This window comes from Schistocerca serialis, chromosome 8 (genome assembly GCF_023864345.2).
Source record: "Schistocerca serialis cubense isolate TAMUIC-IGC-003099 chromosome 8, iqSchSeri2.2, whole genome shotgun sequence".
In the NCBI taxonomy this organism is placed as follows: domain Eukaryota; kingdom Metazoa; phylum Arthropoda; class Insecta; order Orthoptera; family Acrididae; genus Schistocerca; species Schistocerca serialis.
The window spans coordinates 126,058,886-126,084,885 of record NC_064645.1 but is presented as its reverse complement, the minus strand read 5'-3'; the positions used below and the strand labels follow the sequence as shown (position 1 = coordinate 126,084,885).

General features: G+C 39.8%; 1 pseudogene; it reads right to left on the bottom strand.

The window, feature by feature from the left end:
• Nucleotides 1-4,077: 4,077 nt before the first annotated feature.
• On the bottom strand, nt 4,078-4,195 carry LOC126417390 (5S ribosomal RNA; annotated as a pseudogene).
• Between the last annotated feature and the right edge of the window lie 21,805 nt (nt 4,196-26,000).

Sequence of the window (26,000 nt, the reverse complement as noted above, 5' to 3'; positions counted from 1 at the left end):
TTAAAGTCAAACTTAAAGATATCACTGTAGGTGTTCGAAATGGTCACCATTAACATCCACGCACAAACGGTGCCACCGAACTGCAGCACGAACTACTGACTGCCAGACGGGTTACGTAACCACCGTCTAGACGATAAGCGGGCAACGTGGCGCTATGTTTTATAAATTTGTTCAAACTGTTGCATCCTTGAGCCCCCGGTTCGAGATGTACCCTTGTCCGGTTAGTGGCTGACGCTACAGATCTTTATTTATGGAAATATACAGTACAATCAGATACAAATTTTACATATTCACATACTCCTTTACCTTTAATCCAAATAAATACAGATTCATCAGGATTGAGTCTTCTTTTGTTACGTGCATACAATACAAGTGGAGACGTAGAATCATAAGCAGATATACCAAAATCTTTATTAGCTATTTCAAACATATGGTATGTACGATAGGCAATTACATCTCCATCATTAAAACTTTCAAGACCAGGTACACTAGAAACTCCACTACCACCTCTCACTATGGCAGCAGTGAACCATCCATTTCCATGTGAGAATGTATCGTTTATATCCAAACTAAAATTAAGTGAACATCCAAGAAATACACAAGGTCCATCGACGAGAGTGTGGGCTGCAACACTCTTCACTGGAATGCGATTTTTCTTGTCTCCTGATGTTGTGGTAAGTTCAATGTTTTCTATATGTTTGTACACTGTTGTGCGACGACGACGTCGATATCTCCTGTAGGGCATGTTGGCGGCGTTCAATGCAGTTGCCTGTGCAGCAGCTAGACACAGAATGAGCGTAGCGCGTGAGCGCGCTCGCTTATATAGCGTGGATATTTGCACATGAATGTACGATGGATTCTCGAAGTTCATCCAATGTGCGTGGCTGTTGCCGATAAAAGACGTCCTTTAGTGTTCCCCACAGTTAAAAGTCCAGAGAAGCTAGGTCTGGGGAACGTGGTGGATACTCCACAGCACCTCTACGGCCTATCCATGTTCCTGGTAGATTTTCGTCGAGATACGCCCTAACATGATTTTGGTAGTGAGCTGGGGAACCATCTTGTTGAAAGTAAACTCTTCCGTCTCCATACAAGTCTCGGATGGCAGGTAAAATGGGTGCCTGAAGCTTCTGAAGGTACACTTCACCGGTAACTGTGCCGTCAAAGAAGAATGGCCCACTCAAGCCCCGGTAAGACAACCCACACCCCACATTTACTCCTGGCAAATTCACGGCTTTGTCTACATGGACTTTCGGATTTTAAGCCGCCCAGTAGATGCAATTGTGGCGATTTACCGTACCACTGAGTTTGAACTGTACCTCATCAGACCACACAATCATCTCTGCAAACTCTTCATCGTTGCGCACCATGTTAGTAAACCACTCGCAGTACTCCATTCTACGATCTGGGTCGTCCTCGTTCATTAAGTGTAGCAATCGTGGGATGTAGCACTTCCACATTGCTGTGTTCAAAATTCGCCGAACACTTGAGCGACTCAATCCAGTTTCACGGGCACACTGTCTCACAGACTTCTGTGGTGAGCGAGTCAGTTGTTGTAACACACGACGGGAGTTAGCTGGACTTGTTACTCTTACAGATCGTCCAGATCGTTGTTTGTGTACATCTTTAACACAGCCTTCGGCTTCAAATTTGTCTCGAATGAGACGAATCGTTAAACGTGTCGGTGGATCTGTTTGATACTCATTTCGCCATTGCCGTTGAACCTCATTAATGTTTTCGTACTTAAAATACCACTTCAAAACTGACTTCCTTTCATCGAATGTAAGCCTTGTGCCAGCCATGTTTACTCGAGTAACTAGGTGCAACTAAGGACAAAACACTGACTATCTGGCGACTGTCATCTGCCAAAGCAAAACAACGCAATACATCGCTTGTGTGGCGATTGCCGGAACTACAAACTATTACACTACCAAAGATGGGACAACTCCGTCAATTAGTTAGCCCGTTATGGACTTTTAAACAGTGGATAAATTTTTTTGGACCCCTCTGTAGAAATCGTCCTTTGTTTTAGATCGTACAAAAATGATAATTTTATTGTGTATTTTAATTTTGACAGGTACAGATTTTAATCTTGACGTCTATAGATTTTAATTATTTTTAGAGATAAAAGTAAATTACAAAAATCTACTTCATACAGTATGTGAATATGATATGTAAAAAATGTACCAGACGCCACCTGTCGGTAATAGATTTATAATTAACATAAATGACGTGCACTCTGCCACCCATTTTTATGTGACGCAGCATGTGAAGGTTGCTATGTGTGGACGGGTTACTCCTGTGACCGAAATTGCAGGTACGTTGTAGCACATTTGATGTTGATCGGATAGGATGATAAAAAGGTTTTGCATTTGTGAAATAGTAAATTAGTATCATTATCGTTTCAGATCTGAAGATGGTTCTAGAGGAACTGAAACCGGTCATATGAGTAACATTTCGCTATCCCATGAGACATGTCTGTTTTTGCAAAACTTTTCTCTTATCTGTAATTTGTCTTTAGGATTACACGGCGTTGTGAGATCCAAAATAAAATACTTTCTTTGTTATTCTTGAACTATTTACTGCAAATGTTATGAATTTATAAACTCTTTTGTTCTTCATAGCAAGCTTATACGCAATATTTGGTGACCTCCAGTCCGTCGTTAGAAGACACGTTCAAGCTGCAGCCTCGCTGGCCCACATAAAGAGCACTGGCCACCCTTTCCACACAGGTGCGTTTGAACTACAGCTGCAGCTGCAGCTGCACCCGCGCGAGCAGCGATCACGTTCTCGAGTCTGGCAGTGAGTCTGCAGTGTAAACATAACCCTTAAATTTAGTCTTTCATGATTTCCTCATAACCTCTATTAAGACCCTACGTAGCTATATTTTAAAATTCGCCTCTTCAGTTAAAGGTTTGTAAAGTCAACAGTGAATTTCAGGCCCTTCAATTAGTATACGAGAGTTATATAGAAAGTAACACAAGTTTTCAAATAAAAAATTAACGATACAGAAACACCAAATTTTATCATACACATTTTAAAACTGAAGCTATTTTCCTACATTCTCGCCATTCACATTGAGGCACTTATCATTCAGTGGCACAAGCTTTTCAATACCGTCTCTGTAGAAATCTGCCGTCTGCGATTGCAACCACTGATTTAAACCTGCAGGCAGTTCGGCGTCAGTATCAAAGCGTTGTGCCAAGAGCCATGTTTCATTGCTGGGAAGAGGTGGCAGCCGCTCGGCGCCAGAATTTCATGCACCAAACTTCGTGAAATGTGGGGAAAATGTTGGGAAAGTTCTGTAATCGTGAAACGATGATTCTCTCGACTTTTGTCATTTATGGCATATGATCAGGCACCTCCTATCCAAAACCCCGTAGGTGCCCGCGAGTAGGATTCGCCGTGTGTGGATGTGCGTTGTCGTGAATGAATTTTGCGCTAAGTTTTCCCCGACGCTTGTTTTATATCGCCTGCCTTAACTTTGTCAGTGTTTGACAATACCTGTCTCAGTTAATTGTTGTGCCACGTTCAAGGAAATCAGAGAATCAGTCTCTTAGAAAACCAAAACAAAGTAGCCATGATCGTTCTTCCTGACAGCCTTTTGCAAACACTTCCTTGGTTTACTGGGAGAATTTGTGTGTTTCCATTCCATTTACTGCCTTTCTGCTTCACATTTAATGTGATTCACTCAATTTTAGTCCACAGTTATGGCATGATCGATAACTTTGCTACTATTTTTCTCTTAATTTTCGAAAAAGTCAGTGCTGCAGCCAGTCTCTTTATGGCCTTCCGTTAGGAGTTTGGGAAGCGACGTAACACAAAAGCTGTGGTAACCAAGCCTCTCCACCACAACTTCATGCACCAAACTCCGTGTATGCACTCCGTCATCAAGCCACAAGTGGCCCGTCGGGACAATCCGACCGCCGTGTCATCCTCAGGGAGGATGCGGATAGGAGGGGCATGTGGTCAGCACACCGCTCTCCCGATCGTTACGATGGTTTTCTTTGACCGGAGCCGCTACTATTCGGTCGAGGAGGTCCTCAGTTACCATCACGAGGCTGAGAGCATCCCGAAAAATGGCAACAGCACATGGCGGCCCGGATGGTCACCCATCCAAGTGCCGGCCACGCCCGAGAGCGTTTAACTTGGGTGATCTGACGGGAACCGGTGTATCCACTGCGGAAAGGCCGTTGCCAAACTCCGTGTGGTTTGGAGACAATGTTGCGAAAGTTCCGTACTCGTGAAACGTCGATTTTTACGAATTTTGTCTTTGAGTTTCGTCACCAGATCGTCAGTCACAAGGCTAGGCCCACCACTGTAGTCCTCATGGTGAACAATGGTACGGCCATTTTTAAAATCAGTGCACTACTTCTTCACTCGGATTTCACTCATCATCCCTTTTCGGTACACGTCACTAAGATGGTGATAAATTTCAGTTGGTTTTTGCCATAAAGAAACCTAATCACAGAACGCATCTCACAAGTGGCGAGATTTTCTAGTGCGGCGTCCATTTTAACACGTGAAAAAAGGCATAGTAGCAGTGACACAGACCACACTCTGCCACTGCTGGCTGCGTACTGGGTGTAGGAGCATTATGGCACCAAGATGGAAACTGTAATCCCGCCTACCGCCGCAGTAAACCAAAACGTCTGTTACTTTCTATATAGCCCTCACTCCAAACGCTGAGATGGTGCAGCAACTTTTCTTAACAGAAAAGTTGTTGAAGAAGCAACACTGCTTCACTTAAATACACTTATCTGTTCTCACAATAAAATTTACGTTAGGCAACAAAGTACTGTGGTTCGTAAAATAGTAGAAAGTTGGTCAAATTTGTCTTGATAGGCGACACATCCGTAATTAGACGTAAAGTAATACATAAAGTTTCCTTGGAAAGCTCTTCCGTCAGGTCTGGTATTTCGTGGAGTGCTTCGAAGACCCAAAAGTCCTACGTTACTCCCAACATCTGCTCTTTCTTTTCCTGATATTAATTTTGCTTCTCGAGTATTTTCACTATCAATGTAGCCAGGAGGGCAATACAGATGTGAATGAAGCTACACATCTTCGAGGTAAATTTTTTTCAGTTTCAGTGGTTTCGTAAAAATTCTCGGTGCAGGTCGTAAAAATCCAACGTGTTCTCTCCTACACACCGTGTTCTACATAGTGTGTAAATGTACACATGCCTCGGAGATCCTGAGTGCAGTTTACTAGGAAATGGTTTCATTATGAAGGTTGATAACAGAAAGGCACCATCTGCAGTGATCACATTTGATGTCGGGTTAGGGCTTCCTGGAAGAAGGTCTTTCTCGGGGATATTTAACTTTGCATTATAATGACGTCTGGACAAATACCCCACGAACCATGTTCGGTCTGGAATATTTACGTTTACGTACCGAAATAAATATTCTGCGTCGGTGAGAGCCAATGCTTCTATTTGAATTTGATGCTTCCACCATTATGTTGAAACTGCAGAACCATATACACTCCTGGAAATGGAAAAAAGAACACATTGACACCGGTGTGTCAGACCCACCATACTTGCTCCGGACACTGCGAGAGGGCTGTACAAGCAATGATCACACGCACGGCACAGCGGACACACCAGGAACCGCGGTGTTGGCCGTCGAATGGCGCTAGCTGCGCAGCATTTGTGCACCGCCGCCGTCAGTGTCAGCCAGTTTGCCGTGGCATACGGAGCTCCATCGCAGTCTTTAACACTGGTAGCATGCCGCGACAGCGTGGACGTGAACCGTATGTGCAGTTGACGGACTTTGAGCGAGGGCGTATAGTGGGCATGCGGGAGGCCGGGTGGACGTACCGCCGAATTGCTCAACACGTGGGGCGTGAGGTCTCCACAGTACATCGATGTTGTCGCCAGTGGTCGGCGGAAGGTGCACGTGCCCGTCGACCTGGGACCGGACCGCAGCGACGCACGGATGCACGCCAAGACCGTAGGATCCTACGCAGTGCCGTAGGGGACCGCACCGCCACTTCCCAGCAAATTAGGGACACTGTTGCTCCTGGTGTATCGGCGAGGACCATTCGCAACCGTGTCCATGAAGCTGGGCTACGGTCCCGCACACCGTTAGGCCGTCTTCCGCTCACGCCCCAACATCGTGCAGCCCGCTTGCAGTGGTGTCGCGACAGGCGTGAATGGAGGGACGAATGGAGACGTGTCGTCTTCAGCGATGAGAGTCGCTTCTGCCTTGGTGCCAATGATGGTCGTATGCGTGTTTGGCGCCATGCAGGTGAGCGCCACAATCAGGACTGCATACGACCGCGGCACACAGGGCCAACACCCGGCATCATGGTGTGGGGAGCGATCTCCTACACTGGCCGTACACCACTGGTGATCGTCGAGGGGACACTGAATAGTGCACGGTACATCCAAACCGTCATCGAACCCATCTTTCTACCATTCCTAGACCGGCAAGGGAACGTGCTGTTCCAACAGGACAATGCACGTCCGCATGTATCCCGTGCCACCCAACGTGCTCTAGAAGGTGTAAGTCAACTACCCTGGCCAGCAAGATCTCCGGATCTGTCCCCCATTGATCGTGTTTGGGACTGGATGAAGCGTCGTCTCACGCGGTCTGCACGTCCAGCACGAACGCTGGCCCAACTGAGGCGCCAGGTGGAAATGGCATGGCAAGCCGTTCCACAGGACTACATCCAGCATCTCTACGACCGTCTCCATGGGAGAATAGCAGCCTGCATTGCTGCGAAAGGTGGATATACACTGTACTAGTGCCGACATTGTGCATGCTCTGTTGCCTGTGTCTATGTGCCTGTGGTTCTGTCAGTGTGATCATGTGATGTATCTGACCCCAGGAATGTGTCAATAAAGTTTCCCCTTCCTGGGACAATGAATTCACGGTGTTCTTATTTCAATTTCCAGGAGTGTATTTGCCGTCCAAAGCGGTACATTCCACTTCATTTCAAAATCCAACACGACATCCTACCACTCTCCTTTAGAGTCTGGAAGCTGAAAGCAAACGAAAAAAGCAACTCTGATAATCTCGAAATTAAACCCTTTTGATAAAATAAGACAACCTGTCCTCTTTCTACACACCTACACATATGCCAATGCTGATGGAATTTGGGTGATGTATATGTAAATGAAAGTGTGTTATCCTTCTCGCAGTTCCATTTCAGGTACCTCGACAGCTCTTATGTTTTGAAATAACAACATATTCGCATGTTCTTCTTAACTTTAAACGTTAAGCATCAGCGAAGTTGTTCGTTTGCCAGACAAACGGTAACTGGCAGTCAACGTACCCTAATGTAATTTTCCTGAAAACGTTTGGTATTATGTTAGCTATCGCTGCAGTAAATATCTTGAATCGAACGTCAATAAATTCTCCCCATTAGCAAGAAACCGAAGAGTCACAGCTAGTCTTGGAGCTACTGTTAAAGAGTCTCAATATTTCGTATTCTCCTTATCTGTAAACGGCCCAAAAAGATGAAGTATGACCTCGAAATCACACCACGACACCGAGTCTAGTTTTCAAACATCACACCACTTAACATCTTTATTTCTTCCACCACACTCACACAAACATTACGACACAAGCGGTATTCTTTAACGCTACACCTGTGCTTATTTCTACGATTTCGTCTTTTTGACAAAGTAATACCGGCTCCTGCGGCAGATGGTGCTACCAACCCTGATATCTTGTCACTCCAATAGCGTTCGTGCTTCTCTCCACGTGTGAACGGAGTCACGCAGGCGCACATGTTGAGAAAGACTCATGCACCTACCCCTCTCCGCTTCGCAAATTTCATCTTCCAGTGCGTCTAGCGTAGCCAGCAAACTGAAATCATCAGAGCAATCACAAAATGTCAGATGTGGTAGTAGTGAATTATTCGTAACATCTATCATATTTAATAGTGAGTTCAAGATATCGCAACAGATTATTGTCAAATGATAGCACACAAAAAGAAGTATTTTAGCATGTGGTTAATATGCGAAACTTCCATACAGTAGAAGTAACTACAGGTTTTCTTTCAAAGGGATCTATAACTGGTGGAAGTAGTAATCGTGTGGGTTTGCGATAACGTAAATGAAGAGATTACACACTTATTTTTATACCGACGAAGAGCTATTTCATAAGCTACTCACCAGCCTTGTGTCCTCAGTTGCTTGTTAAATAACAGACTACGATTTTGTATTCTGTCGCCATTAGAAGTGTATTAGCATTTTTTATTTTTTTGAAGTTACGATTTGTAGACCCCACTATGATCTGGTAAGAGGAGTCAAATTGTACATGGAAAAAAAAGATATATAATTCAGAAGTAGGCACTAATGCCACTTTTCTAAAAGAAGTGAAGGTTATAAAGTCGGACGAAAATAAATCACTACTTCTTTTGCAATTTCTGTGTAGTTCTAGAAGATAGGTTTTTCAATAAAGAACAATTGCAATGTGAACCTAAGAAAGTATTGTCTCCATAAACTTCAGTGCTCTGAAAATATGAAAAATTTCCCAGCAAATTAGATGTGTGTGTGTGTGTGTGTGTGTGTGTGAGTGAGTGTGTGTGTGTGTGTGTGTGTGTGTGTATCCTTGACATGAGTTGTCGCAAACAGCTCACAAACTAATAAGCAGCGATAATTCCCAGTCTTATTAATCTTAGAGATACACAGCAATCAACATTTTTTTTCAACTGGAACTATGCTGATTTTTAGTTCTGGAGTAGTAATCCTTGTTCAGACGAAGTAACTAATCTGTAGATTTGAAGCTGTGACTTGCATAATCGAGATGACTACTTGTCCAGACGAAAATAGATTATCAGTGTCTTTGACAAACTGTAAGATATTTGAAGTGAAAGAGTTCAGTCCTTCACCCTGCGTAGGGATGGGCACGGAAAGTTAGTATGCAATTTATTGTGAATTTTTTTCGTATTTCAAAGATCGTTGAGATGCGGGAAGAAAATCCTTCAGTAAGTTAGAGTTTCAGCTGCTCATTAGTAAAAATATACCAGTTTACAAGTTTTCATGGCAATTGTAAACAAAAGTGTCGACTTATTCTCCTTATTTTTATTCTTCAGAGAAGTGTTATCAGATACGATTTCTCGGCAAAAACATTTCTCTTGCTGCAATGACTAATTTTGCTTCTTTCGCCAAAAAATAGCCGAGTTTAAAAAACGTAATTTCAATAACATGCTGCTGCAGTTAGTGTACACACATGATTTTCATGCAGTTAATGGGTTGTCGACTTTCATCCCTCTTCCAGATGATATTGCTGCTGGAAAAGCATGTATTAATGTTCAGAATCTAGATGAGAAATAATAAATGTGCTTTGCATGGTCGCTTGTGGCTTGCGATAGAAGTTATTCGGATCATGCACGGTTTACTGATACATACGAAACAAACAATGTCAGCAGCATTATAACTTCGAAGACATCTCATTCCCCATCACAATCCCAGAGCTGCCAGAATTCAAGAAGCGGAACCTTAATTATTTGGTTGATGTTTACAGTTGGCATGGAGGAGAGAAAAGAAGAAAGTCGGGAAATGTGAAGCATAAAGTAAATGGATTTCCCTACCTTTCCAAAATAGCCGGTCAGCATCCTAAATACTTAGATTTACTGCTATACAGCAAAGGTGACTAGCATTCCTTTTTCTGGATCAAGGACATGTCCTGCCTACTTTCTGCTCTATTGTCGAAACATCATGTCATGAAGCACTTTTGCCACATATACATCACCTGTTTAAGGACGGCTACTATGTCCCTTTATTGTGTACACTGACCGTGAGTGCTTTTTTTTTAATCAGTTTTCTGACTGTTTTGATGCGACCCGCCACGAATTCTTTATTCATTAATTTATAAAAATCTTTTTCAAAATCACACATCGAACAAGCCCTTACTGGTTCCTGTGACACGTTGTGAAGGTGATCCCACAGCCTCTCACACGGATTTCACTGAACAACAGTCTTGTATGCAGGCACGTATCAAGTTGTGCGCTCATTTGATTCCAGTCGTAACAAACTTGACACACATATAGGGATTAACCCTGCGAGATGGTTGCTCTTTGAGCTCCAAATTTGCACGGTGTTAATGCTCTCTATAGCAAAAACATTCCAGCGAGTAGCTTATAGGAGAATGATGCCGTATACAAGTGAACAGTTAAATATCATGTCTGTGGTGTGCCACTGGATAGAGAAACAAAAACTCCACATAGAGATCACTGTCATCTAATGAGAGAAAGTTCCGTGGTGCAGCCAGTAATGGGTACAACTTGAAATACAAACTGCCACGACACACTCGCGTCTTCTTCCATAATTTGAGTGATATGATGCTCACTTTCTTGTTGAGCGCTTGGGTGAATGCGGGTTTCAGAATGATCATCTGAGTATCATACCTGACGCTGTAGAAAATTGCATTTCATTCTCCAAGCGAATCACGTCAAGAATAGCACTCTGCACCTTGGATTCCTAACGATTTATGCAGGCACCTCTTCAGAAACTTGCTGAAACGATTCTTCAGGAGGATATGCATATCACCAGGGCCATACATCTCGAGGGTGCAAAGTGTCAGCTTGTGACGAACAATGGGGTTTTCGCATACGAATAACAGGATTCGATGGAGGGACTCCACAAAACCACATTACCCGACGGAATCACGTTCTCCAGAAAACTAACAGGCAATGCCATAACAAATGCAGACTATAGGCACATGGAGAATGTTTGGCAGGAGTTCAGCATCTCTGATTTAGAGGGATATACTAAATTTTAGCTGAATATATAAAACTGCAATCAGTCATTTTTGTTAAATATGCATTTCATGAATTGGTTGTCGGACCTATTCAAATTCATCTTCAGATGGTGTACAAGAAGTTACATGGCTATTTCAAGCATATCCCTGGATGCTTACATGCGACAGTACGAGCGGCACCCAGAAATATGTTTGAAATAGCTTCTAACTTGCTGTACACCATCTGAAGATAACCTGATAAGGTTCTAAAACTGATCCTTTGACTGAATTAATAGCTATTTCAAAAAAGTGACTAGTTTCAGCTCTATGTATTTACATTGAACAATGACAGATTCTTAAATATCGATGATGGATAGGCTTAATATTCTAAATTGTTCGTGGAGACAGGCGCGTGCTTGTTTGTTGACGTTTTTAAGAAATCCCGCCTCCTATTGCACCATGCCTGGGCTTTTGTGGGACGCGATGTTAAGAAAGATACACATAAACATCGAACCGTCGACAGTGATATGTTGCTGTTTTCGAACGTGGTATTCATGGGAAACTTTCCCAGTGCGTCCGAAGATATGCCAAGGCAGATAGGTCATGTCTGAGTGACGTTCCAATGGCAATCTAAAGATGAAATCGTCGGCTTGAAGGACAAGATCCAAGATGTGGCTTCTGATAATGATAGAGGATATGTCCTGGACGCAGATCTAGAACATCCGACCGATTTGCATGACAAGCACAACAACTTTCCAATCTGTTAGAAGTGCCTTATCCCACGAAATGGTTTGTTCACAAGCTGATGACAACACGGGGGTATAATCATAGATACATTCTACATTACAGAAACCTCCAGCAGTGTCTCAAGTTACTCCTTCGACCAGCGTCCCTGGTTCAAGGAGTACATTGATGTTAATACACAACAAAGAGCTTGCTCGATGTGCGATTTTGAAGAAGATTTTTATAAATTAATGAATATTTCAGTTTTCAACAAAACCATAGAGAATGTAGGAAACTATTGCGAAATTCATTTGGTTTACCGTTGGAATGAGTGTGATACTGAAAAAGATTACATCGACAGGCCCAGTTTTATGTGGGTTGCAATCTTCAGTGAAGGATTAGTTGCTTTGGAGATGGATACGGTTTTAGTGGATATCACATAGCCTGTCTGCATCGGTATATGTGTTCTGGACCTCCCCAAACTCCACATGCACTGACTTCACTATGAGTTTGCAGAACTGCATTTCGCTGATGTCAAGTTATTTTATATGGGTACAAGCAGTTTCACCTGCTGGGTGAAAGGCTACAACCCATAGAAACAAGCAGATGAAAAATTTGGTCAATAAATTTGTAGCAAAACAGTGTAAATTCAACTATGATAAACGTGTGGTGAAATAAGAAAAAGACGACATAATTGACACTCTTCCATATGGCTTTTAATAAATATATATTGCATATATAAAATGGCATCTGTACAAGCACTAAAACATGAAGCGAAAAAAAGGGCTTAAGGGGCTCCGGAAAGGCTCAAAATCATGAAAAGTTCTATTTTTACTTTTTTGCGTTTTCTGAATCTGCAGACTATTACCTTTTAATAGATGTATCATTTATTCAATTCCGAATACTACAACTATTTTTAAATTTTTTTTTTTATGTGTTCTACATGGGCGTGACCCACTGTGGCGCTGTTAAACTGCTGTCAAATGGTGTTATTACTAACGTTCGTGTTCATCAGGTACATTTTAGTGATGTGAGATAAAGTATGTGTTGTGGCTAACCTGTGATGGTTCAATATATATCGCTGGTGTGATTGTCGATTGTTTCATGTTTATTTACTCTGTCGTTATCTCGAAAATATTCGTAACTAATTCTCTTTCTTGAGTCTCCGTTTTGTTGAAGTATAATAATGAGTAAAAGTAAAGTTATTAGAAATCCTCTGAAGGCTTTTAAGAAATGGAGAAATGTTGGAAAGCCAAAGGTATGTGTTATTACTGTAAACAATTAAGACGATAACCAAGTGAGTGAACCTAACCTCTCAAGTACACCTGCCCATAGCAGTCAAGCAAGAAGCTTGGTTCAATGAGTGAAAACTATGAATGTTTTATGAGCGAATCGGATGTGAATGAAATATTTGATATGTCGGTTCTCAAAGGAATTTTTTCAAACTGTGTAAGATGTATTCAATGTAGTGAAGTTGGTCTGGAACTCTCCATAATAAAGCACGTAGGACTTGCTAGTGAAATACAACTGAAATGTGATAAGTGTTCATACATGACCACCTTTTGGAACAGTGTTGCAGTAACTGCAACTGAAGAAAATGGTAGCAAAATCTACGAACACAACATTAGATTTGTTTATTCCTTGCGTTCAGTTGGTAAGGGTGCTACTGCAGGTGCAATTTTCTGTGGCATCATGAATCTTCCAAATCCCCCAACCAAGTTTACGACCTATAATAAATTAATAGGGTTTAAAGTAGAAGATGTCTGTATAGAATCTATGAAGAACGCTGTGGAAGAGGCAGTAATGGAAAATAATGGTAACAGAGATTTGACTGCAGCGTTCGATGGTACCTGGCATAAACGGGGACACACATCTCTTCATGGTGTAGTATCTGCCACCAGTATGTATACAGGGAAAATTTTAGATGTAGCAGTAATATCAGGGTATTGTAGATGTCCACAAAAATATAAAGGTACACATGAAAATAATTGCAAAGCTAACTATAGCGGCAGTAGTGGAGGAATGGAAGTGGCTGGTGTTGCCAGTGTATTCCAGCGTTCTGAGGCGTGTGATAAAGTGCGATATGTTAATTACCTTGGTGACGGTGATTCTAAAAGTTTCAAACATGTTCAAGGACTGAAGCCCTATGGTGATGATGTTGTAGTGCAGAAATTTGAGTGTATTGGACACGTACAGAAGAGAATGGGAACAAGACTTCGGCGACTGAAAGCTTCGTACAAAAAACAAAAACTCAGTGATGGTAAAGGGTTGGATGGGAAGGGAAGGTTAACTGACAGTGTAATTGACAAAATACAGAACTATTATGGAATGGCTATTAGGCAAAATACACAAAGTGTCGACGAAATGAAGAAGGCTGTTTGGGCTCTTTTTTTTTCATACTTCTTCAACCGATGAAAATCCCCAACATAGCTTGTGTCCCAATGAAGAAGACAGTTGGTGTAAATATAACAAAGGATTGCTAACTGGTGAAGTGTACATTTATAAGCATAGTCTGCCTCATGCAATAATGGAGGTGATAAAACCTATTTTCAGAGACTTAGCAGCACCTGAACTGTTGAAAAAGTGTATTCACGGAAAAACTCGAAACCCCAATGAAAGTGTAAATAGTGTTAAATGGTCGAGAATCCCCAAGACTGTATTTGTTGGAATAGAAACACTTCACTTTGGTGTGTATGATGCTGTTGCGACTTTCAATGATGGCAACATTGTAAGGTGCAAGGTATTTAGAAATATGGGAATGAAGATAGGTTCTAACATGGTACGAGCGATGCTTGCTTTAGACAAGGAACGCCTTCGGGCTGCAGACAGGGCTGTAAAGAGTCTAGAAATACAAGCAAGAGTAAACAGGTGGAGGAACAAGAGGAAGCTGGAGGAAGAGTTTGCAGAGGATGAAGATAATCCATCCTATGGACCTGGAATGCACTAAAAAGTTAATCCAATCTTTGTCGCTCGATTCCCAAAACTTTTATTTTCTCATACTAATTACATGTTTTCTAAGGATCTTCCAAACATATTTGTTTCAAACTTTCAGTAAATGTTACACAGTACCTTCTGCATAATTTAACACAGCCTTTTTCCAAAAAAACTGTATATTTTTGAATATATAAATAAAAAATTGCAAAAAATGTTGTGAATTTTCATTACAATTGAAAAAAAATCATCTTTAATAACTGAACAAAAATTTTGTAAAATCCCTGTGTTACGTTGTAGCCCATATTCCAATAAATAATCTGTAAAAAGTTCAACTTCCTACCTCAAATACTTCGTGAGGAAAGGTGTAATTTATAAACGTTATTTTAACATTGCAAGTATAGGGCGTTCCGGAGCCCCTTAAAAGGCTATTCGAAGCTGAAAAAACAGCAACTTATTATTTTATCCATAATCATAAAAAAATGCAGTGGCTGAAGAAGTGAAGAACTATAGTGTAGAAAAAGAACTTATTCAAGGCTTGCATCTTGCATGTAAAAAATAAACATTTAAACAGCTATACAGCATGTATTCAGCAAGTAAAACATGTGCGGTAGTAGTTACTGATTATATCACAAAAGAAAATCCATTTGACTGGCATGCTGTACCAAAATATCGAACCTCGTCGGAAGATTTAATGAGGGAGTTTCAAGACAGGTTAGACTGGGATGATATATCACATAGACAAAAATTGTCTGAAGGTTTCATGAGGGAATTTCAACATAGTCTTGAATGGCAAGCTGTATCATTGAATCAAAAATTATCAGAAGATTTCATGAGGGAATTTCAAGACAGATTACACTAGAAATATATACCACAGAAGCAAAAGTTGTCTGACGATTTTATAATGGAGTTTCTACATAAAGTTGACTTGCTTGCAATATTGAAATATCAATGTGGATTATCAGAGTCGTTCAAACAAAAGCTGCAGAATCTATACGAAATTTTATCGACTGAACAACAACTTGAGTGTTCCATCTGTTTAGATGAAGAAAAACAGCAACAGCGAATTTGTGGTGACGATATGTAAGCACGTTTTTCATAAAGCGGGTATTGACGAACGGTTTAAAGAGCAAATTATTTGCCCGCTGTGTAGAACAGTTATTAAAAGAAACTTTAAGTGATTTTTAACTGAATTTTATCCGTTAAAAAGTGGATGCATGATTGTGGCTGCTTGACTTTTCCACGCAAAAGATGATGCTTGGCGTGTGGCTGCAATGATTGTGGATACTTAACTTTTGCACGCAAAAAAAGGGTGATGATATGTGACTTTTGCACACAAAGATTCAATGCAAAACATTCGATGCACAACATTCAACGCCAACATTCAATGCAAAACATTCTGTGCAAAACATTCAATGCAAAACATTCAGTGCCAACATTCACTGCTAACATATGATGCAAAACATTCGATGTTGAACATTCAGTGCTAACATTCAATGCAAAACATTCAATGCAAAACATTTGATGCCAACGTTCAACGTCAACATTCGATGCAAAACATTCGATCTAAAAAATTTTCTTCTGTTCATAAAGAGATGTTTGCAAAGTACGATCAAAATCTTGTTAAGCAAGCAAAACAGAATAGAAAAAAAATTGAGCAGTTGAAAGATTATTTCAAAGAGTGGAAAATTAAACCTATAACTGAATATGAGAAGTATAAGGGCGAAGATCAGCTAGTTATCGATAAGCTGGATGCTTTAGGCCGAGGAGTTATCGATGCAATGGAGAAAAATTGTGAGATTGAAAAACAGCTAATACCATACGATGGATACTACGTTGAAATGTTTCCAGTTCCAACCCACGCCTGAAGTGTCATCCTTTGAAAGAAGCTTATTTGTTGATGAACCCATCAAACCAAAAACACACATAAAACTCGTACCAGTGTTGCAGCAAATTTAAAGTGAAAAACGGCAGAAGATGAAGGATTTAAATGAATATTCAATGACATATCTTGGGCCAATAGTGTCAAAATATTTAGGTTCACTCCAAGATGAAACATTTGGCCTAACATTACTTGGTGGAAAACACTACATGGGTGATTCTGAAATAAGTTTCAACAATGATAATATTTATGTTAATGGCAACGACTTTAAAGTCACTGAAGGCTAGATGAAACTTTTGAAAAGAAATCGCCTGTCAGGTGACGATTTTACTACTGATAATCTCAACGCATATACATCCATGTTAAAAATGACTAACGCAATATTTCACTGTAACGACCCAAACGCAAATAAATCAAAGTCAAGTGTTAGTGAAAAACACAATGTCATTATTAAGGCAATATGGATGGATATTAAAAAAGAGCCCAAAATCATTCACGATAGTATGGGCTTAATTAAAAAATATACAGGAAAACAAGTCGAATGCGTTTGGATGAATGGCGTCACAGATTTGATCGATAGATAGACGGTGATTCAGGGCGAAGAAAACGCTGGCAACAATAGCTATTACAACGAAAAAGTTGTCATAGCAAAAATGCTCACCAGCAAATTTAACGACTTCATAATCATAATCAATAATTTAAAAGGAATTCCATATTTAATAGGATTTCTGATCAATTTGCCACACACATTTTGGAAGTCTGAAAAACATGGAAAAGGCCTAGTCAACTGGGCACTAAATAATCTACCAGTGCCAGAAATGGACCTGTCTGGCTACAGATTTTTCGGGCTGTTCACTGAACTAGAGGAAAGATTAGAGCATGGAGATCAAGGAATAAAGAAACTTGATGAAGCATTCAAAGCATACGGTATTGGTTACAGAGATCATAAATATCTTGAAAAATAGACATCATGCTGATAAAAATTCGCAAATGGCCACAAAAGAGAGAATTTTTAGCAAATATGCATCATTAGGTGAAAGACCAGCAGCAGCAGCAGTGACTGGTGTAATGTATGGTAAACGAAAATTAGGCCGAAGCTTAGACGACAGCGGTTAGACATGTGACATGTGACATCAAATGGCAAGCCAAAGCCAAAGCTGTCAAGATAAAGCTGTCAATATAAAGCTGTCCAGTATGAACTGAAAAGTCATGGCTTTTTTTACTCCTATCTCACAGAAACACAAGTACAGCAAAAAACAAAGAAGATTAAAAAAGGTGGCAGTTTACTCATATCTTTATCTACGCCAGTGGTGAGAAATTTGATTAAATATCTTGTAAGAAAAGGTTCAGGATTGAGTAAACACGAAGCCTGCTTTCTATCGTTGGCCCTTGCAGCTTTGGGTGAATGTGGGTCATTGGCTAGAGGTGCAGCGAAGCAAAAGGAAGACGCAGAACTGGCTGAGCAGAAAAGACATAACCTAGGAATGGAGAGAAAAAAAGTGGGCGCAGATTTGTGTATGAAATAAAAGTGAAAGAAATGATGCAAAAATATATTCATCCGCTAAGGAATTCTGACATAGAAAAATTAGTGAATGATCTGAAAATCAGAAATTTTTGAGGGATTTTTATGACTGATGAGCTGCCAAATGAAATAGAAGAAATTGAAGTAGGACTTGTTAATCTAGACACATCTGATCGTGTCGGCACACACTGGACATGCTACTTCAAAAATAGCTGTGAAAAATTTGTGTTTGATTCGTTCGGTTGTGAATTTAAATTCTGCTAGTAAAAGATTTTGGTCCTGACAATTTGTTTTACAATGTAGAGAGATTTCAAAATTTTGATCAGTTTATATGTTGGCATATGTGTTTTCTGTTCTTGAAGCTATTTACAGATGATTGGTCGCTTAGCAAAAGTCTTGATATGATTAATGGATATTTTTGGCACCACAAAAAGAGGAAGAAAGATATTAACAGCTCATACAACCAATTTTCAAGTCCTTAAGAAGAATTGAAGGAGAAAATTAGAGAATACTAGGATGAATTGGCGTAGGAAGAAAATGAATCTTTGAAGTTTTTCTTAAAAGAAGAACAGGAACTAAGTGAAGGTTGGAACTGCAGGAATCTGTGGCGCAGAAAATTAGAGAACAATAGGAACTAAGTGACTTTTAGAGAAGAAAACTAGAGTACAATAGGAAGTAAGTGAATCTTTGTTGCAGAAAATTAGTAAAGTATTACATGACTTTGTCAAGAAATTTCACAAGGAACTAGACGACGTTTTAAGGCATATAGTGATGTTATTGATTTTAAAGGCAGAATAATAGCGAATGTAAATGGCCGTAAACTAACGATATTTAGAAAAACCGTTGAAATCTGACAGCAGTAAGTACTACAGCGAGAATAGCTAGAGAAATATTTCGCTGATTATGTGAGCAAAGCTGAATATACAAGCAATCTCACGCAATTTAATTCTTATTACAGCAAAAAAGACTTGGAAAAAATTTTTGGTGTTATGGTAGGAAAAGCACACAAAGATGAGCTCAGCAAATACTACAGCAAAAAAGAGCTAGAGAAATTTTTCGATGATTATGCACGGAAAGATGAGGTCAGCAAACACTACAGCTAAAAAGAGCTAAAGAAGTTTTTCACTGACTTCAAAAAATAAAGCGGAATTTACGATGGTATCATGGAACATCATGATAAAGAGATTAATAAAGTGAAAAAAAGGCTTGATGTGCTAGACATGAAGATGCAAAATTAATTTAATTGTTGAAGTAAACCAATGATGGACGAAAAAAATATATGGTGCTTAAGAAGCAAAAAATTTACGGCTACAATGCACCGACAGACATTTACCACAAAAATTGGCGGAAATTGTGCTGCCTGTAATAGTGAGAAAAGCAAGACTGTAAAAAAAGGTAAATATTCGTGAAGAAATTGTCAGTGAACTGCACAAACCGATGAGAAAAAATTTCCCAAGAAAACCAGTCACAGCTTTTGGAATAGACAATTTGTGGCAAGCTGATTTGGTTGAGATGGATTTTGGAGCCTAAAAAAATATCAAAAATCAATAAAAATATGTGATTCCTGTTAAAAACAAAATAGTTTGCAGAAAGATAAAGGTAAAAAATTCTACAACAAAAACATCAGAGATATCATCAAGCTTCTGTTTGGTGATATTTGTTGACCGTTATTGATGTGTTTTCAAAATTTGCATGGGCAATATTCACAAAACAGTTCTGTGAATAAAACCAACGTTATACTATAATTTTAATGGAATTTTTTCCATTAAAATTTATACAAACGTTTTGATTTTTTTCTCTATATTTGCCTGAATTCGGCTTTCGTGTCATATCAATGGTGATAAAACCAATATCGTCTTTCCACACTTTACTACAAATTTCTCTAAAATCGTTCCGCCGCCCACAAATTCGTCGTATATATGCTTTAGATTTGTGTCGTGTTGCCTAAATATGTTCAAAAAATTGAGACTATCGAGCACAAGTTGCTTTGGAATTTTTGAGTACGTTTGTGCTACATTAAAGCAGTCAATATTTTCATGTCGACTTCTAGCAAAATATTCTCTCACTATATCCTGATTTTCAAGAATAAAATTGTCAAACACAACGACCCAATTGTATATACATTCATCTGGCAGAATAATATCGTCGCTGTTGCTGATAGATGTATTAATCTTCTCTTCCATTATTTTGGATCTTTTTGTAAATTGTTGATATTTCGGTTGATCTAATCTTCCTAAATAAATATATAGGTGATTACTTTTGTACCAGTCTAGCCAGCCAGGTGTCAAGATATAATTGTTGATCATTAACGTTGTTTTTCCACAGCCAGTTGGCCCCATTATTGTATATTGAATAGAATTGGATAAAAGCTTATCATGTTGCTTTTGCTGCTTCTGTTCATGGATTCTGACTTACGTTCCCAATCGATTGCATCTTTGCTCATTTTTATATTATTATAAATGAATAGAATTTTTGAGCTTACCGGAAAGCTATCAACTTTAGAAAAAATTTGCCGATACGAAATACATTTGCAGAAGTTGGGTTGGTTGGATTTTATACATATTTTTTTATGTTACAAGCGAAAACATCAAGCTACATTATGAAAAAGATGGTGCCATTAACGCTTAGATTATTCCCACAGGACAGTACAGTCTAGGCAATTTAGAAAAATATATTAAAAAACAGCAACCATTCAAAGATGATAATTTAATGACAAAGCCAAACAATACCATAAACTGAGTAGATATTGAGAGCACAAAATATAAGCTGCTTTTTGATAGAGACAGTAGTATTGGCTTGTTGTGGGCCTTAAGAAGCAGATTGTTGAACCAGGAGTAAAAACGCTTGCAGCAGAATTGCCAAAAATTATTGCATTCGAAAAAATTAAAGTGCTCTTCAATTTAGCTGATGTCATGTTTGTCAAAGAGTCTGAACATTTTCGTCGTGAAACAAACATTATCGCATCATTTAAGCCAAAAATGGAACAACTGTCTGGCTACTTAAAATTTGGTTACCCAATTATATATGCGCCAAAATATCCATTCTTTTTCTATTCATGAGAAAGTGCAAAATCTACAAGTCATTACCACCGATGAAAACGACTGTGTGATAGATTTCACTGGTGCAAATGTTACTGTGCTCTTGAAAATGTTGTGATAAATTTTTTTTTGTATGTAATAAAGAATGAATAACATTTAAAGTTATCAATGGCAGTCTTTTCTAATAAACGAGAAGACAAAAAAACTTGAACTTGCCAAATAAAGATGTGGAAATAGATGTCAAAGTTGGTGATCGATGGTTTGGCAATAATGCTTACTTTACAGGACATTTAATGCTACACATGCAAATGGCACAGATTATACAGCATACGAAGGAAAATCGAATGTAAAATTAGTTGACTATTTTCCAAGTCAATTATGGAGTCAATAATCATCAAAAAAGGAGGCCACATAATCTGTGGGTTAGAACATTCAGGCATTCCTTCAACGGTTTTGTATAATCTAACGTCATTTTTTGCCGATGACATCGGAGACGAAGGCAATTTCATTAACAACGGAAAGTTACAAAGGAAAGAAAATGAGGTGTTATATCCGCTTAATACATTGGGTGGCTTTTTTAAAGACTACAAAGAAATGATGTGGGAAGTTGATTTAACGATCATGTTTGTTGGTAGTGATGCGTTGTATAGACGGTTTTCACAAAAAGATGGTACTTATGAGCCTGGAACTCGACCATCTGAAGGTAAAGTGACAATTACAAGCATGGAAATTCGTGTGCCAATTGTTAAGTACGAGCCGAATTATGAACTGGAATTGAGAGAGAAAAGAGCTTAAGATCACAATTTCGTCTTTTGACATTCAAACACAAGAAATAGCATGAATTATCGGCAAAAGAAATTTTGAACTAGACATACCAAATTACTACAATTGTATGGAATTTGATATGCCATATTTTGTGTTTGTGGTTTTTGAGACCAACAGGAAAGGAAACCAAGATGCTGATTCATCGTTGTATCTTCATGTTAATCTGCAAAATATTTATCTCAAGAATGGCCAAAACGAAATATTTCCAGAAGAACTGTGGAACATTAATCCGCCTGATACTTGTTTGAAAGTATACAGAGCGTTCACAGATTTTAAGAGAATAACTGAGGTAAATGATGACATAAAAATTAGTGCATATAGTTTCATTAATTCATTTAATTTACGTCATCAACATGAAAATGTCAGCAACTTCTAATGCGCCTATTCCTGATAACACTTTGGCATAATCATTACGTATGGCAAGAGAAATTGACATATGGATTAAACACGCTATAATTACTGAGAATTTTTAAGTGAATTTTTTCCATTAAAAAAATCCGCTTCGGGAAAAGCCGCTTCGGGAATAGCCGCTTCGGGAAATGCGGCTGCTAAAAAGTGGTTTCAAAAAGCGGCTATCAAAAAGTGGCTGCAATATCTTATCAGGAAATTTGTGTGGAAATATTTTTCTCTTGGATTGCACATAAAAGCGTTTTTTCTTGAATTGCTCTTGGGAATTTTTGTCTTGGATTGCTTTTGGGAATTTTTGTCTTGGATTGCTCTTGGAAATTTTCTCTCTTGGCCTGCTCTTGCAAATTTTTCTCTTGGATTGCTCTTGGAAATTTGAAGAGGAAATTTTGCGGAAGCATTAAGTGAAAAATCAAGAGAAAAATTTTCACTTGTTTGTCTGCAACCGCCCCAACCACTAGTTGTGATACTTCACCTGTTGCTCCTCGTCCCTGTACTCTGCAAATATTCTATATAAAACAATTCCATAAGAGTTGATGTTGCTGTTTTGTAAATACAGTACACAGAATCACTATCTTTCTGTCTTAGTATAACATACCTCTGCTAGTTATGTATAATGAGTGATGCTGTAAATATTATATACAAATGTAAACCTCAAGAGAATTTGATCAGTTGCTGTTGTATAAATAATGTATACAGAACCATTCTGCTTAGCCCATAAAATGGTGTTGATCGGTGTAGTCTCTTTTTGAAAGAAATGTGTTGTTACTCTTAATAAATCATAAGTTAATTTGTTGTATCTCTCTAATTATTTGATCGTTTCACCATTAACAATATTGTAGGTTAGTAGCAAATGTGAACAGCATTTTTGTAGAACATTTCTTTTTACACACACACACACACACACACACACACACACACACACACACACACCATCACACATACACACATCATACATTGACATTGGTTCAATAATATCAGCCTCCATAGATTTTATAGTTACAGGTTCAACACCTATATGCTATGGTACAGGGAGAATATAGACAATGACACATTGCTCCACTTGCTCCATATGTAAGAGGGGTGTAATATGAATTTGTTGAGTATCCGGTCAAGAACAGCCTTGTTGTTGACCAGATACTCAACAAATTCATAGTACACTACTCTTACAGATGGAGGAAGTGGAGCAGTTTATCATTGTCTATATTCTCGCTGTAACATAATGTATAGATGTATACTACACCCCAGTTATAGATGGGGCCAGTGGCACAATCGATCTGTTGCAGTTGATAATACATAATACAGATCTCCCACTTTAACAATGCTTGGTCTATATTCATGTGCAAGAGATTTTTTCTAGCATTGCCTCATTATACATATATACTATGGAACTTTATGACCAAAGATGCAGCTGTCATACCCTTGTCTGTCATCTTGCTCTCTGTATGTTCCATCATACTGGATGGATAGTTCCACTCATCCCATGAATACTGCTGTTTACCACCGACACACTATGAATTTTCTATTTCCTTAACTACTACAAAATTATTGTCACGTGCCAGGCCTACATTCCCACGTTTAAAGCCACTGCAGTTGCATTGTACATGTTGGTGAGTAACAGTACTCGTGTGGGACTTTACTGCTGTGGTTGTGCTTTGAACATCTGAGTGCCCTTGTCCAGCAGTGGACCAGGTGCTTGTTGCTGCTACTGCTGCTTCAGTGGCTGTACTGCTGCATAATTGAATGACACTAGGTCAGGGACACGTCCTGTAGAGAGTGGCTGTTGCTGTGATGTGTGTAACACCTGCATGTCCTCGTCTGGAATAATAATAATAGTAATAATAATAATAATAATAATAAAAGATGGATTGATAAAATACATATCGATAGCTTTCTTCTTCAGAACCGATTGCTGATGGTGCTGGTTGTGTTTTGTGCTGGACAGCAATTGATGTTGCACACACAATCAAATTCTTATGAAAAAGGTGCTTGAAGGATGGGAAGCTGAAATTGCATGCAGTTGGCTGATTAGGGGCACTGGGGGGGGGGGGGGGTAGGGGTACAAGCATGAGGTGGCGTGGGTGGGTGGAGGGGGGGGGGGGTTAACAGATGCAGGTGAACTTAGCGACAAGAAAGTTCTGATGCTGATGTCAGCATTCTTGCTAAGAATGCCCAGTGACCCACTACTCATCCCAGTTATATTTGCCCTCCTTAAAACCTACGGTTTTTCACAAGGAGACTATATTATGACTACAACTACTTCAATGCATATAAGTCGTCATCCTCTCAATACCCTCTTCGATGTTTGCAAATTCAGGTGTTTTTAAAATATCACATAAAGGAAAATTGTTTGCATACTAGGACGCATAACACCGATCTCCCCACACTACATTCAGCACTTTTAACAAATAAGCGTTTGAATGAGCATTACGGACTAATCCAAAGCTTCAGTCTGTCAGGACCTCTTTCGTCCATCTCAGACTTTATTCTGTGGAAAAGAACTGCAAACGTCTCAGTCTAGAAGATGTGTGTAGGGTGTAGCTTATAGTGAACTGCAGATGCGGAAGACGGAAAACCCGCTGTGGTACCTCAGTTGGTGAGCATGTGGTTCGCAAAACAAAATGCTCTGACACTATGTTCATATTTGGAGATGGATCCTGCTTGCATAACATACAGCCGGCCATCATTATCACAGCACAGTACACTGAAATGAGTCTTGGGAGCCTAATTAGGTCACCTGTGCGCATGCACAGACAAATCGTTAAGCCTTTATACAAGGTACAGCGATCGAGTCGCGTGCTCAACCTCTTTCGCTCTGCGTCTACGTTAGCATATGTAAGTAGCGGTCAGTGTGACATTCATGTTTCAAGCGGACGTTTTACCCAAACATGCGTGTATGACAGGACGTGACAGAGTGGCAAAAATGGGCAATCCTGTTTGGCCGTGCCCATAGCCATACCGTGTATTAAATTGCGGGAGTTGTTGGTGTTCCGCCGTGGACTCGTCAACGTGTCCGTAAGCACTGGTGTCAAACACGTAACCATGAAACAAAACGTCAGAATAGTGGTCAGAAAATGATCCTGTCTGAGAGGGACTGGAGACGTGTTTCACGGCTTGTGAATCAAAATCGGTTCCAAACCCGACAGGAATTGCTGCAGGCAGTAAATGAAGGTCCATCCAAACCTATTAGAGGGAGAACGTTGCGACTGGAGCTGCATGCACCGAACATTGGAGTCGGTCACCTCGCAAGAGGCCATTGCTCACACAGACATACAAATACGACGAAAGCAAAATTCATCTGGCTGAAAGAATATGTGACTGATTTTCTGAACACTCTCCCTTTGTATTACATCTCGACTGGCCTTCAAAATCAGCTAACTTGAACCCCATAGAAAATCAGTGGGACATGTTAGAATAACGGGCAGAACGCCATGAAAATCCACGCAATTTGGTGGAATTGCGAGATCAAATTCTCAGCGGCTGGGTGGATATGAGGTACCTGTATACCCTTGTGGCCTCTCTTCCCAGCCGAATCCGGCCGGTTATCAAGTCCAGAGGCAGAATTACATAGTATTAAATGATGCGGATAATGATTTCTCTAGGGGTGAATAATTTTGTTTTCCTATGAGCTTATTAGGTGCACACATATCTTAAGATGAGATGACTGATATATATATACCCCACATGTCTTGTAGTATTTCGACATCGAAATATTCAGATATGTCGGGGATTTACTGACTTTTTTCCCACCTTTCCACTTGAAAAGGTCTCTACAGCACCCAGCCTGAACATGCCATGAAGGCCTGTCGCCGTGTCATGCTCAACCCACTGGCGCCACTTGATGCAGATGTGGAGGGGCATGTGGTCAGCACACCGCTCTCCCGGCCGTATGTCAGTTTACGAGACCCGAGCTGCTACTTCTCAGTTAAATAGCTCCTCAGTTTGCCTTACACTCGAGATAGAGAAATAAATGAATAACAAAAACT